Genomic DNA, 16,605 nt, shown 5'->3' on the forward strand with positions numbered 1-16,605 from the left:
TAGGAGAGATGCAAGAAGGATGATGATGTAGGATGATGTCTTGAAAATGCTATCTTAAATTTGATGGCTTGGAGACAGTCATCGCAAAAAAGAAGTCACATGCAAGCCACATGGTAGATGGCTAACATGGCAAGGTCCACGTGGCAAAGTGCCATGTGGCACCCATGCCACGTGTCACTAGTGAGTTCGTTGTGACTATGCAAAAAAACCATGTGGGCAGGTTCACGTAGGAGGTGGTCCTGATGAAGTAGGAGTGGTGAATGAGCGCAAAAAAGGTGGCGTGCCGGTCAAAAATGCCAGTGGAGGTGGAGAAACTAAGGGTGCGGCCTGCAGAGAGTTGAGGATGAGCGGCGACCAGGCTGCAGCGGTGCCCGGGGTGGCATTGGCTGCTGCAGCTGCTAAGGGATGTGCTTAGGTGATGAACTAGCAGCATGCCCAAAAGATTTTTTTTTGAATTTTTTTTTTTGCTGAAAATGTCCATATAGTCTGTATGGAAAGGGTCTGGACCAAAAAAAATTTGCCTCCCGGAGCTCTGTCTCCAAAATCAAAAAAAATTATATGGACCTTGGCTGAAAAGCACCTTTTGAATCCAATGGCACCATCCATTTGGGCCTATTGTGCTCTAAAAATTCACTGTTCTCCCAATTTGAAGAAAAATGCACAAACAAACTAGGGTTTGTGACTTCAAATCATGGCTTCAAAAATCCTTCAATGAAGCAACAATAGGAAGGCTCTAATACCATGTTGGAGTTGATAAAATCCAACTCTAAAGATGCCCAAGATCACCTGCATGTGAATAACCTATCAAAGGGAAGCCAAGGAGAGAAGAGCGTGGAGAAAGGGAAAAAACCCTAAACAGACATGAGAGAGAAACTATTGTAAAACAATGAAATTGTATTTACAATGAGAATGCAATGAGATACAATGAGAGAGAAGTTTCTTATAAAGGCCTCAAGGAAGCTTGTAGAACAAGCTGGAACGTGGTAGAAGATAAGGTTGACAACCAAGCACCCTTACACAAAAAGGTGGAACATGCTAGAAGGGAACAAACTTTTGTGTTGTCAAAAACTTACCACAACATGCATTAAATACTAAATATTAAATAAATGCATTAACCTAAGTAAGCTTAAGTAAATAGAATAAATAATTATTAATTAATTATTTACTCTAACAATGACTAGCTAAAACAAGATGGTTCCCATTAAACTTAGGCAATTTATTTCTAACATCATTAGGAATGACATTGGAGAAACCATGAATACCATCAAAGCATAATGGCATATAGCCCTTGGTAGAAATAGACCTAGAAATATCACTGATAGGTTGCATACTAGGTGAAAGGAAACTTGTCGTTCTTCAAAAATTTGAAACTCATTCACCCATAATAAATCTCAGATTTACAATTTGCAGTGGATCTATACCCTTTTACCAAATAAATTTCTTCAAATACAATTCAGAACTTAAATACAACAAGCTGAAATTCAATCCAATGAAGTGTATGACACCTTTTAAACTATTCTCCTCCTCTTAGTGCTGAAACTTCACTTGATGGAAAACACACGCATAAAACTTATTTTTGTGGAAAAGAAATCACATGACAGTGTAAAATACCTCAAGATTTAGATGGCTAGAAGTTCCTTTCCTACCATTTAAAACAACAGAACCAAAGTCTTATCAAATCCCTACTGAACCTTTTGAGTCAACACACCACAAACCTTGCAACCATTTAAATGTTTCAACCTCTTTAGATTTGTCCTTCTCCTACAGCAACTAATCACAATTCATGTATAATACTGCACTAGTACAGAGATTCACTTCGAGTCGCCACTCACATTAAGTGAGACATGAATTGAATTAGATTTGAACAGAACTACAAACTAATTTGGAACAAAAACAAATAGAAGAAACCCTCTTCAAATTTATCTTTAATTTGAAGCTCTATAAAAAGCTGAAACTTAACTCTCCAACACTATCTGATCCAAACTACACTTCTCTTTTCAAATAAAAATTTCAATCCAAAATTTAGATCTGCCCAACAATGTGCTGAAAGCTCTCAACAAGATATGCATACAATTAAATGCCACTAGTTGCAGAGATAGAGTCGCCACTCACAATTGTGAGAAAAGATTTTGAGACACAAATTATTACTGATCTACTTCCAAACTAGACTTTCAGTATAAAATAAACTTGTAGATCCTCAAACATTTTGAAAAGAGAACAACATAGTGATCCATCCTTTGACTCTGAAACTTTATAACAACACTTGTACAGACCAAACTGATTGAATACAGACTTAGAGTATTCATAAAACACAATTTAAATCCAAGCCTCATAGCATACTGCTGTAAAGAGATAAAAACTTACTGGGGTGCATGAAATTCAGCAAGGATATGGACAACACCTCACAATCCCGCTCCTATAACAACACTCTTCTAATGTATTGAATCTTCTTTGAATTCTAAAGGTTTTTCCATCTCATAGATTCAATACATTACCAGTAGAGTTGCCTTTTTGTTTGTGTTTGAAAATGCCAGAGGGTTTTCAATTATCCCAATGAGAATATGACATATCTAGGGGCAGCTAACTCCCATTCTCAACATATCACTTCAAACACTAGGCCAACTATAAGGCATGAACCTTCTTTTGCTTTAGGCTCTATAAGACCTAGACGAGTTAACCTTGAGATTTTGATGTATGATACCATTGCAAAACATATACTTGAATCTTTTAAAGCAGATAATAGCCCTTATATCTCCTAATAACTCATCAAATAACATATATCTGTACTAGCTAAATGCAAGTATATGACATTCATAAGTTGAGTGAGGGCATCACATTTAGGTTCTTAAACATGAAAGGGGAAAACACATTTGATTAATAATGTTGATTCAACAAAACCTCAGATATGCAGTAGTAGGACCTAATGATCCTATAACTAATCAGTGCCTTAACCATTGGGAAATTCCATGAATCAAATGCATACATATGGTACCTAGGACATATTCATATCTTTAAATACACTATCTATCCATTTTGCTTGTAAATAAACATCTATGCTCAATATAAACTTCATTCTTACATGATATCCCCATCAGTAAACTTACAACCCTGTTGATTTCTTTGAAACATTTACATAACCCTTTGAGTTATAGGCAATAGTGAAATAACATAAAGCCTTAAGGGACTGCAACTACAACCTAAGCTCTCTGTCAAAGATTATAAAACATTGAAGATCACTGATAAAGGAGACAAGATTCAACTGAAACTCAACCCGTTGTTCTTTATATTAATCTTAGTATTGGGAATGCATCAAGACTAGAACCAAAACCCTGGTATCATAGTAATGAGCAATATTTTCTCCAAAAAATTAGAACCCTTACAAAAAAGGGAGAAAGAAAGATATAGGAGAAGAGTTCATTCCCAGATCTAATCTGAACATGACATCTGTCCACTTGGAAAACCTTCTCAACAAGTTAAAAATATCTTTTTAACCTCAATTTGCATATCAAATCTTCAATCAATTTTGCCTCCAAAAGCACAAAATATTTGAAATCTCTAATTGAACAAATAACTAATTTCATGCCTGATCTTTACTTATGGTCAAAATGAAAATCAGTTTTAAAATAACTACTAAAAGCCAAGAAAACCCTTTAGAATTGATTTTCTTCACATTCAGACTTTAACAAGCCTTCATATCTATCTTTTATCAAATTCTGATGCTTCATGATGAATTTTGCTTATTCCACTAAGAATGCCTTGAAAAGCACAATACTTCTTATAGACTAAACTGGTGAATTGCTATGAAAAATCTAACCTTAAAAATGGAAAATTTAGCTCATTTTAGTTTTGATGGTATATTGGAGCGCCTATTTTGGTGAAAATTTTCTCCTGTTATGGCCTTCTAAAAATTGGAGCTCTGTTAATGGCTTCCATGGCAAGAATAAAAAATGAAAACTTTAAAATAATCTATAGTTTAAACTATAGAAAAGTTAAAATTTGAAATCAATTTTTTTATTTTATGACTTGAACAAGTAGGGATATATTATTTTATTTTTCAAAATCTCTTCATATCCCCTCACCCAATAAAACATCGCCACTTGTTAAACCTGCACTGGCTTTCTGGGCAAGCATCATGTGTCACTCTTTTATAGGCTGATGACCTCAAGCAGGACCCACATCTCATCTTGAATCTCCTTCCACGTCAGGGCCATGTGTCGTCACCACCTTAACGCTTGCTATGTCACCATGTTATCGTGTGAGCAAGTTCTCCCTGGCGAGATAGTGATGGCGGCACGATTTGCCATGTGGCATGATCTCAACACTCGAGTTCCATGTCATCATTCATCACCTTGCCAGGTGCCACTTGGAACTACCTAATTGGTTTCTCTATATCCTAGTGGGACCCACATTTCCTATTTGACCTTGGATTTTATTGTCACCACGTTTTGGAGGTGTTCTAGTGACTCGCTATGTCACTAGCAAAAAAATCTTGAATTTTCTAGCTAGCGAGGTAGCGAGTCACCAAAATTTTGACTTTTTTAGTTGCTCATTCCTGCTAATGTCATCATGATTAACATGCATGTTTGTTTAAAATTTATCCTCTAACTGTGTCCACTTGGCCAACCGTAGGCCCCTCTACATATGCTTCACATCACAAAAGGCGCCTGCCTTGAGACATCTTAGCATTAGTGCACTATTGTATAAATATGATAGATATTTATCCACATTGTGAATGTGGGATATCGCTTTTAAAACATCCTCCACTCGACTACTTCCTCACTGCTTGGTGTGTCCTACTCTTTGACTACCATAGGTCTACCTTTTAAACTTTGCAATTATTGTTTAGCTCTACCCTACGTTTTAGACTGGCATGAAGAGCTTGCATGGAGTCTTCCTTTTAATCCAAGGCTCCTTTTTTGATGTTCCTACATTTTTATCCTTTAACACAGTGTATTTCTCATGGTATGGGCCTTCTTGCCCCTTTTCACATGGGTTTGTTTCGTTCTTAATGCTAGAACTTTTAATTTGGTGCTTAAGATCCTGTGTCCGATGCTTCCCAGTGCAATTAATTGAGCTACTCATTATGGCTTGGAGATCCCTTTAAATACATTGATTCTCTTTTTTTTATTTTAGTCGTGGGTTGCTTTGTGTTTGATTGTGACTTCTAATTAGCATGGGTCATCTTCTTCTAACCATGTTCTTGATACATGTAGATTCCTTATGTTTGATGTTGCTTTGGGCTTCCCCTGATAACTAGGCATCTTAGATTAGCGTGGAATTCCTTCTTTCATATGAGATGGTTCCTTGCAATTGCGTGATGGTCTTCTTTATCCTTTTGCATGGGTAGAGCTCCTCATGGTAGGAAGCTTCTTCAACATGCTTGAGATTCCTTTGTTATGAACTCTTTCCAAATGGTGTCCTCTTTTTTTTTTTTTTTTTTTCAGTAGCTACCTCTATTTATTGGTCTTGGTGTGAGTTGGGGATACTTTCCTTAGCGTGCCTGGACTGAGGTTGTTGTCTTTGAAATTACACTTCACACTAGAAACACTTCCTCTTGTTATGCATGGGTTCTTCCATGCTAGCTTGGGCATTGCTTTAGACATGTCTACCCTCTTTGACTGTGGCTTTGACTGTCTTTTCAAGCCAGCTAGTTCGCTTGTATCTTATTAGAAGTTTGGAGCTTTGTATTTCAATTGACTATTGGCTCCATCATTCTCCTTTAACTTCTTGATGTTGTGAGACTCCTCCAAGTCAGTTGCCTCCATCTTCTTTTGATTTCCCAGCTTGGACTTTTATTTAATGTGTGAGCTTTAGGCATGGATTGCTCAAATTCCTTCAAATCATGAGCATCTCTATTTTCTCATGAGTGTGCTCTCTTTCTTTGTATGAATTCCCCATATTAAGATTGTGGCTTCATGATTAATATGAGATTCTCCTTGAGGCTTGTATGTAACTTCTTGAGTATGCATTAAATCATTCATCGATTTATGGTTTTGCACATCTTTCCCATGTAATATGATTTTGAATCCAATAGGATGGCACAAATATATGATGGAAGCATAACTTTGCAAGGAGTTCTTATAAGTGAGGTAATGTCTAGGATTTGGATGAGTTTTAACCATGTCTATCATCTTTTTTATCCTTGTTTGCATCTCTGAGTTGAATGTCATATATAACTGCTTCAAAATCCAGTTCACATTCACCCTGATCACTATGCCAAAGATTGTAGAGAATAATTAGTGTACCTTGCTTTCTCATTCGACTGAATTGATACTATGAGGACAATAAGAAATTATCATAGAAATCTTTATTAGTAGATTCTTTTGATACACATTGAACCCTGTGACATCAACATGCTTCTCTTGTATATGCCATGTATTGAATCATATGAGCTGGGTCACATGGTGGCTCGGCTAAATTTTTTTCATTTTCAAGTGACTGAGATTGCAAAGTAACCTACTGATCAATGTTATACTGATTAAACTCAAATTTGAGCATTGATTGCTCATTTAAAACTCATTTCACCACTTATCTGCAAACTGTGAATTTCATGTCAAAAGGTCCACTGACTAGCCTTAAAAAGTGACCCAAACCTCTGACCAGGTTCTTGAAACTAACCCACTGATTATTTCTTTCACATAGTTTCACCTTGTTGAATCTTGTCTCATGAAAAATTCAGGGTCAGAAGCATTGACCGTCAAAGTTTCCCTTTCAAAATTGCTTGCAAGAAAACAAGTCAGAAAATAATAAAACCCGATCGGATTTGACTTTTAAAATTGGGTAAACTGACACTTGGAAAAACGAAAAATGGGGCATAGGTTCTCTGTCATGAGGAAAGTATGGATCTACAATTTGGGCTCATGATGAATAACTGTGCGCAAATGGCATGCGGTCAAAGTGGGCTACTTGGATTTTTGTAGATTGAAACAATGGCAAAAAAAGTATTTTTGCAAATGGAATTTACCAGAAAAAGTGTGCAAACGAATTCGTCATGACTTAAAAACTGACGCACTTAAACTATCTTCAAAGTACAACATAGTGGTACAATCCATTCAATCTAGGCAATCATGGATCTCAAGTTATGATGTCATGAACAAGGGTTCCAAACAATTTGCATTTTCTGTCACTAGTAAAAGGATAGAGATTGTGTTTGGAATTGCATTTGAAAACTAATCAAACGAATTCGTAATAAGCTAAAACTTGAAACATAACAAGTCTCTAACATCTATAATGCAACACAATAGGAGACTTCTCTTTTCAATCAACTGGTCAAAAGTTATTGTACATCAAACAGGGCTTCCTAGGATTATGTGCAATGTGCATTAGCATGAAAACAATAAACTATGAACTTTGATGGACTCAAAACCTAGTCAAATGGACTTGAAATGACTCACAATCTAAAACAGAGGTTCTCAGGTATGGACACTAGATACTCCCAAAGCGGCAAGTCATGAAACATGGCCTCCTATCATTGTTTGACACTAGGGTGAAAATGCAGATTTGAAACTTGCTCAAAACAAGACTTCACGAAATGACTTGAAATGTCAATTTATCACCATGGAACAAGTGGATAGGCTGAATAGAAGGTGTTAGAAATATTAAACACCTCTTGGGGCTCAAAGGTATAGCCGAGTACAATCTCATCAAAAAGCATTTATAGGGCTCAATTTCTCAATGGTACTCAAAATCAGGGCTATGATTTTGAGTCCCAATAGACTCTAAGGTGTATGTGTATTTATGTGTATGCGTATGTGTATGTGCATGTGCATATATATATATATATATATATATATATATATATATATATATATATATATGTTTGTAAATGAGTACATGTATGTATACTTGTATATAAACTTATGTAAGTCTATATGTTTGTGTACGTGTATCTATGTATAAAGTTAATAATAAGATAATATAATTAATTATAGTATATATTTGAGGATGCAATATTATATAATTTATCAATTAGAAATGTTCTTGATAATAGCTTGTCTTCCATTTAGACGCAAAATTTTCGCCATATTTTTTCCTAAAATATTTTTATTTCTATAACTAGTAGTCATTTACTCATTTGGTGGAGTGAGATATGTTTGCTAACTTGACAATTCACATTTATAGATTTTGGAGAATAAAATAAATAAATACTATTAAAAATAAATAAATTTCATAAAATTTTGATTCTATCAATATGAACATGTGTATAAGATTTAATATAGAACATATAATTTATTAAAATTATACATCAAAATACATGAAAAATCAAATATCAAAAAACTATTTATACCACTCCTAACTTTTAACTAATCAGTTTTAAGGTGTCTATATTAATTTATATTATTTGTTAATAAACTACTTTACAACTTGTATAAATTATCTATTTACATTTATTAAATTAAATTGACTTAGACAATTTATATAAGTGAATTATTCAAATCATAATCATATGGGGTAGATACCATTAAAGAGTTTTTGTGATGCCACTTTAGTTATTTTACCTTTCTCTATTATAAATATTCAAAACATAAATAATTTTATTTGAATTGTAAACATAACATTAGATTTTTTTCTACTCAATCAAATCCTAATTAAAATTAAAATTTAATTTTTTCTTTTGTAAATAGAAGATACAATTTCATGTTCTATATAGTTAAAAGCATCGTAAAATACAAAGTCATTTTTTTAAAAATAAAGATAAAGTTTCATGTTTTATAAATAATTTTTTTTCTTAATTATCTAAAGTCAATTTTATTTTTGTACAAACAAAAAATTAAATCTAATAGTTTATAAAATTGAAAGTATCTAACATTATAGAGTCAACGATATCTTCTATAGATAGGATATAAGATTTCATGTGTTTATAAATTTGAATTTTGTAACACTATAAAGTTGATGTTATCTTTCTACATATAGAATATAATATTTAATATTTAAAAACTTATAAACATATATATCACTATAAAGTCACTGTTATTGTTTTACCAATAGAAATATAAGATTTGATATTTAAAAACATAAAAGGATCAATCACTATAAAGTCAATGTTGTTTTCTACAAATAAAATTAGAAGATTTAATATTTAAATAACAAAAAGCATATAGCACTATAAAGTCAATGCTATTTTCCACAAAAAGAATATAAGATTTAATATATAAAATCTCAAATATCATTTATTACTATGAAGTCAATATTATTTTTTACAAATCGAATTATAAGATTTAATATTAAAAAACTACTAATAAATAGAGTATAAGATGTCATCCTAGCATCAATGGTTTTTCTCCAAATAGAATCTAAGGTTTCATAATTTATAAATTAAAAAGCATCTAGATGGTTTGATAAGATACCTTGTTTGATCAATTTTGTAAGTGTCTAGGAAGCTAGTTTTGCATCATATTTTATAAAATTGAAAGTTTCTTACCATTTTAAAAATAAAATGTTGACTTAAGATGGCGAAAGAGGTATAAGTAATGTTTATGGCCCATATCTCTGTACAACACCAACACTAATATTACATTCATCACAGAAAGAGTAACTTGCAGTCTGCTCTCCAAAAGTATGGGAGAAGTCCTTTGGCTTGCATACGATCACATCAAACCGTTCTTAGAGGGAACGGCTTAAACATCACACACTAAGCTTAATTCCTAGACCAAAAGTGTTAAATAGTGAAAGTTGACTTTTTTTTTTCCAAGCTTAATTCTTCCCTTAATATGTAATGTTTAAGGGTGGCCTAGGTCTCAAAGTTTCCTTCCTATCGAGTCCCCTCAATTTCAGATGGATTGGGCAGCACAATTCTCAGCTAGACCCAATCCCAGGGGTTGATCTGCTGGAGCTTCCACTGCCCTCCATAGATGCACTCGCGGAAGGCGTTGAGTCAACTCCAGACTTGAAACGAGGAGGCAGCTCTACTTCTCAAAGCAATGGACGAGTGGGAGAAACCATTCGAAGCCATGTTACAAAGGCTTCAACCTGATTCTATAATCCATGATATGACCCACCATTGGGTTTCTCCCATGGCCGCCAAACTGGGTATTCCCACAGTATATTTCGTCATCACCTCGGCTGCATGTACGGCATTTCTTAAAGGCCATGATACCGACATTGACCAAGACCTTACGGCGCCACCAGCTGGCTTCCCCTCTGCGCACATCTTCTTTTCGGCCTTTTCAGCCCGGATGAACCTTGAAGTAAACAAAAATAACGAAGAGGCCATTACTGTGGCAGAGCGGTGGAATATGTGCTTAGAGAACAGCTGGATGGTAGTTTTCAATACTTGCGTAGAACTAGAAGGTAAATACTTGGACTATTTGGAATCAATCCAAGGATCACGACCCATGCTTCCCGTTGGCATTCAGATGCCCGATATGACGCCGCCACCGGCAGATGACCGTTGTTTGGCCTGGCTTGATTTGCAGCAGCCCCGTTCTGTTGTGGTGGTCTCCTTTGGCAGCGAATGTATTCTCACCAAACAAGATGTAGCTGCCTTGGCGTTGGGGTTAGAAGAAAGCGAGGCCCCATTTCTGTGTATTCTTCTCCGCCGGATGGCTGATGAGTTGCCGAAAGGCTTTGTGGAGCGCACACAAGGAAGAGGGATCTTGATGGCGGAGTGGGCGCCTCAGCTGCACATTCTCAGCCATTCTTCTGTGGGAGTGTTTTTAACTCAGTGTGGGTGGAACTCGGTGACGGAGGGGTTGAGATTTGGAGTACCACTGGTAACTATTCCGCTGCAGCACGAACAGTTCTTAAATTCTAAACTCATAGCGGGTGATCTCAAGTTGGGTGTGGAGGTGAGGAGAAATGAGGAGGATGGTTCTTTTTCCATGGAAGACGTAAGGAATGCTGTTTGCAGGTTAATGAAGGAAGAGGAGGGCAGAGAGATCAGATCTAATACTCACCGGATTAGTAGAGTCTTGACAAACAAGGACAACCAAATTTATCGATCGAACATTCACAACTTTGTTTCTTTGCTCAAAGACAAAGCGTCCTGAGCATTATGTGTCTGTTGTTAGATTTCCAAAATCGAGTTGCTCAGTGGGAGATATTCGTTGTTGTTTCGGTTGGGATTTACCTTTTATCCTTGGCTGCATGGAAGTGATGGTGGATTGTGGGCAGCATATATTTTTCATGTTTCCTTCCTTGTTCGATTTTAATAAAGTAGGTGTCTCTTCAATTTTCGTAGAGGGTTTGTTTTTTTTTGGTTTTGTCTTTGGGAGTGTTGTTGGAGTGCCTTTGATAGTTCTAGGTTCCAAATTAAAATCCGGTGCTAAGATTTGAGGAACCTTACAAAACTTTCAAGTCCGTGGCAGATTATGGATGGATTCAAAGAATCTAGTCTATTCTACTTAATTCTTTTGTTTTAGTCAACTTCTTTTGTTCTGTGTTTAATATACTGGATAATTGAGTTATAAGAGCTTTTCTGGAACCCTTAATTTAAGTTAAGGGAGTATGTAAAATATACTAAAATTGTGTTTTTAGCTTAAAGAAGCCTGTAGACATCCTTTGTATTAAATTTAATAGCTTTGGTCTTATGTTGTTGCAGCTAGATCTTTCTTTGTTTATTCTTCTTTAGGATGTTATTGTAAGTTATTAATGGAGTTATTACATGATTATGTTTCATTTTACTATTTGTTTGTTTATGAATTGTACACTAATGTTTATATAAAGACTTTTAATGTACCTCAAAACTACTTGAGTCCAACAACTAAATATATATAAATAATGTGAAGTGTATAAAAGATAAAGAAATGATTATTTAACTTCTTATTTATAAAAATATAATTCACATAATGAATAAAAGAATAAGTAATTATTATATGTCTCATTAATAGAGATGGCGTGCTTTATCACTTGTTCCTCATTGTTTGATGTTAATTTAGCATGGCAACATGTATTAGAGTTGGAAAGGATGGAATATGCACCATAAATAATTTATCTAACACTTGGTCACAACTAAAAAATGATTACTAATGATCTAAAGTTGTGAAGTTATAATGTTGTAAATATTTGTATAATCAAAAGTTACTAGCATGGATCTTAACAAGTAAGGAACACACATCCACCTTTATTTTTTTCCATGAAATTGATTTTAATTGTACTTATGCCAGGAAAGATTCAAACTATTTGGGTGGTCAACAATTAACAATGATGTGGAAATGCATCAAAATGGTTGTTAAGACATTGTTTGAAATGCATAATCATTTAAGAAATGCTTGTACCAATTTCTCAAGCTAAAAAATGAAAACACATTTATGTTAGTTACAATATGTTGGAATTTAGAATAACTAAGGGAGATGAATCAGTTATTCAAGGTCCAAATGTATAAAATAAAACTTTTTCAAAATTCAGTGAACCCATAAAACATTCATACCCATGCATGCATTCATTGTGTATTTACTAAAACTTGTATGTCACTGTCAAATCAACTTGGAAAAATATAAAGCGTGAAACATAACACATTCATCAGAACACTTGACACAATGATTTACATGGAAATCCAATTTGAGAAAAACCACCAGTAACATGCTACTCCTTTTCACTCTTCCAGAGTGATGCCTTGTGAAAGGCCAACCCTATTAAAGGTTACAATACACACTATTAAATGTGACCTGGTTAATGGATTTCAATCACTCTATTAAAAGTGAGCCTTGTTAAAGAACTTTAGGCCATTCACTTGGAATGCCATCTTGTTAAACAATTTTTCAATTATTGTTTGGTCAACCTTAATCCAAAGGATTTACCCTAGATTGATACAATTATTAGAGAGTAATAGCAGAGGTTTGATCTGACACAACTTACAACTTCACTTGTAGATTATAGATCTTTGCTTAGTCATCAATTCTACTTGGCTTTCATAATTTGCAACTCTGACATCTTGTTTACCCTTCAATCATTCATCTCCTTAAGCCTTCTTGCTTGGTATGCCATTGCAGACTCTTCTCTTGGGTCACTTGATCAAGAAAAATCCTTAATTCCTTCTCCTCCTTAGGTTCTCGCACATGACACCAACCTCTCTAACCTCTTTGGTTCATGACCAAACATTCCTAAACAAAATTAGAATATTTTCCCACTCATATCCATCTGTCAAATAAGGGTTTTGGATGGATTAGGAAGGATACAATATATCTACCCCATATCTTGTCTTTTCTAGAAACTTTTCCTAGAATCCATTTAAATTCACCTAAAAATGGTTTACATCAAATTCTATGCCACCAATTCATCAATCTTATCTTCCTCCTAGTTCATAAGTTCTAAAAAAAAAAACTTGCCAGCTTAGATTTTGCGAATCTTCGATCTTTATCATAATGCAACAACTTTGTATTATCAATCTCCTGATGCTCAACACATACTATGTTACTTGGCATCAACTGTAAAATTGATTGATGCTTAGAATAAACTAAACTTCACTCGACATTAACTATTTTGCTCAAAATCCACTAGAATTTTCTTTCACTTGGCTCCAACTGACTTCCTAGTTGGCTTGCACTAACTTTTCTTAGCACCTACTATCCACTCCGTCAAGCTTGGAAAATAAACTTTATTTAACTTATTCTTCTAAACTTTCTAAGTGTAGTCAACCATTTTGTAACCTTAAGTAGATCATCAATACATCATGTCATCACTATCTTAACTGGTCTATGTACTTCATTAGATAATCATAACTCAACCTTTCCTCTAGGTGCTTTTGTAACATCTCATCGATTAAATCCTCTTCATCAATAAACTAAGTGATAGTACTTGAATCTTATAAGCAATTGTCTTACCAAAAAATAGCAGGTTTGACGTCAGTAACAAAACAATGATTGAAACACACAATCTTCTCCAACAATCTCCTTCTTAACAGTCTCTTTTCCAATGATCTTTTCAATCAGATTTCAACAATCTCCCTCTTTGGCATTGATGAAAAATCAAACTAATCAACCAAGTCAATCAAATGATGAGCATCTTGTTTAACCAATCTGACTAGGTTAAGATAGTAAGGCAATACCAAAGAAAGAACTTGTATTCCTCCCTCTATCAATAACTTTTGATTAGGTTACAATTTTTTTTTGCAAAACTCCCTCTGAGTTCCTTCTTGTATCTCTCTCTTACTAGGTAGATTAGGATTTCTCCCTCTTTCTTTCTAGTTCTCTAATCAATGACTCCCTCTCTTGTTGTACTTGATTTTTGATAGTTTTCTCACTCTCTGATCAACAGATTAATTTAGGATTTTTTCCCATTTATGTCTTGCACTTGATCAATAAAACTCTTCTTTTGTTCATGATCAGTTAAATGTAATTTCTCCCTCCTTGACAACAATGCCAAATACCTATACAAAAAAATTGTGTCCTTAAAATATGCAGATATAAGCTTTAAAAATTCTTCATTTTCTCCCTCTATCACCTTGCTTATGACTGATTTGAAGTTTTAGCTCTATGATTACTTTAGGCAGTTCCTAAAGTAAGATCCACTACATCAATTTGTATTATATGAACATCATGTTATTTGATGCAGGGCACTGGTTCTATTTCTTACATATCCTTTGATAGGGGTATCGCCCCTAGTTTATGTCTTAGATACTTATGAACATCCTTAGGTAATGATTTTATGAAGATATCAGTAATTTTCTCCTTTGAGTTAACATATTTCATCTTCACCTCTTTGTCTTGAACTAACTGTCTTACATAATGATACTTAATTGCAATATGCTTTGTCCTTGTTTACATCACTAGATTCTTTGATATATTGATAACACTTGTATTATCACAATAAAGTATCACTGGTATTGTGATTTCTTCTTTCATTCCTTTAAGTGTCTATTTAATCCATACAATGTTTGTGCAGTTTACATCAGCAACAACATATTATGCTTTAGTAGTAGATTGGGAAGTACAACTTTGTTTCTTCCTTGACCATGTACCTAGTCTCTTGCCTAAGAAAAATTCTCCTTGACAAGTGCTCTTTCTATCATCAATGTTTCTAGCCTAGTTAGCATCAGTGTAGGCTCTCAAGTCAAACCTTTCAATCTTCTTGTAGTATATGCCAAACTCTGTTATTCCTTGCAAATATCTCATTATCCTTTTCACAGCCATTAAGTGATTCTCCTTAGGATTAGCAGAGAATCTTGCAACTATCCCTACAACTAATGCAATATTAGGTCAGCTATTACTACACATTGAAATTTTCCAATCATAGAGCTATACAATGTTTGATTCACCTTAGCTGAATCATCATTCTTTGGCAATTTGTGTCTTATCACCATAGGTGTACTTACTAGTTTGGAATCCTCTAGTCCAAATGTCTTCAATATCTCTTTGACATGCTTTGATTAAGTGATGTATATACCATACTTCATCTAATATTCTTGCATTCCCACAAAAAAATTGTTTTCTCCAAACATAGAAATTTCAAATTCTTGCTTCATCTAATTTGCAAAATCTTTACATAAAGCATCTTGTCCTCCAAATATGACATCATCAAGAAATATTTCAAATAGCAAAATACCTTAGTATTTTTCTACCTTTATGTACAAATTGTTGTTATCATCAGTCCTTTCAAATCCAATCTTAACAAGATAAGTATGAAGTTTGTCATACCATGCTCTTGGTGCTTGCTTTAATCCATATAGGGCTTTGTGAATTCTACATACCTTGTTCTTATTGTTATCATCAACAAATTCTTCTAAGTATTCTATGTAAACTTCCTCTTCTAGTATGCCATTCAAAAAGGTAGATTTAACAGCCATCTGAGAAATTTTTAATTCTTTATATGTAGCATAAGCAAGTAGAGTTCTTACTCCTTCCATTCTTGCAACAAGGGCAAATCTCTCACCATAGTCAATTCTTTCTTCTTGTGCATATCCTTTACAAGCTAATCTTGCTTTGTTTCTTGTCACTTCACCATTCTCATCTAACTTATTTCTAAATACACACTTGGTGCTAATCACATTCTTGTCTTTTGGTCTAGGAACTAGACTCCATGTTTTTTTCATCTCTATTTGTTGAATCTCTTCTTCATTGGCCTTATACCATTTATCATCTTCTAATGCATCTTTTACTATTTTAATCTCCTTCATGTTTAACAAACATGATTCACTTCTCAATCTATTTATTTTCATTGTCCTAGCATCTTTGTTTCCAATTATTTGATTAGTAGGATGATGTCTTTTGACATATTTAGACAATCTTGGCTCATCTCTTGTTTCTACATTTTGACTTTCAGCTTCAGAGTCACTATGTACATCTCTGTTAGGTATCTCAAAATCTCTTTCACATGTACTAATATTAGAATCATAATGTACATTTTCTTCATCCTTTAACTTGGCATCTGAATGTAGCTCAATTCCTAAATACGACTCGACATTCACAAGATGTGACTTAGCGGTTACTAAAACTTACTATTGTTTTGTAACTTGATTTGTAGCATCTTCTTTAGTAGGCATACCTTCATAGAAGTATACAAATTATTTGTATTCTTCTGGTTCTTTCATAGGTTCAACCTCATGTACTTCTATAAATTCATTAAAATTCATATTTGCACTTTTCACAATTTTATTAGTGTTAGTATTTAAACACTTATAAGATTTTCTTCTTGTGGAGTATGTAAAGAATATACCTTCTTCACTTTTTG

The 16,605-nt window shown here is 34.1% G+C and overlaps 1 pseudogene; it reads left to right on the forward strand.

Annotated features, from left to right (window-relative positions):
* Positions 1-9,715: 9,715 nt before the first annotated feature.
* LOC149528763 (UDP-glycosyltransferase 91C1-like) lies at positions 9,716-10,988 on the forward strand (annotated as a pseudogene).
* The last annotated feature ends 5,617 nt before the right edge of the window (positions 10,989-16,605 follow it).

This window comes from Cupressus sempervirens, chromosome 11 (assembly GCF_028749045.1).
Source record: "Cupressus sempervirens isolate cs-2001-9-10 chromosome 11, ASM2874904v1, whole genome shotgun sequence".
NCBI classification, from domain to species: Eukaryota; Viridiplantae; Streptophyta; class Pinopsida; order Cupressales; family Cupressaceae; genus Cupressus; species Cupressus sempervirens.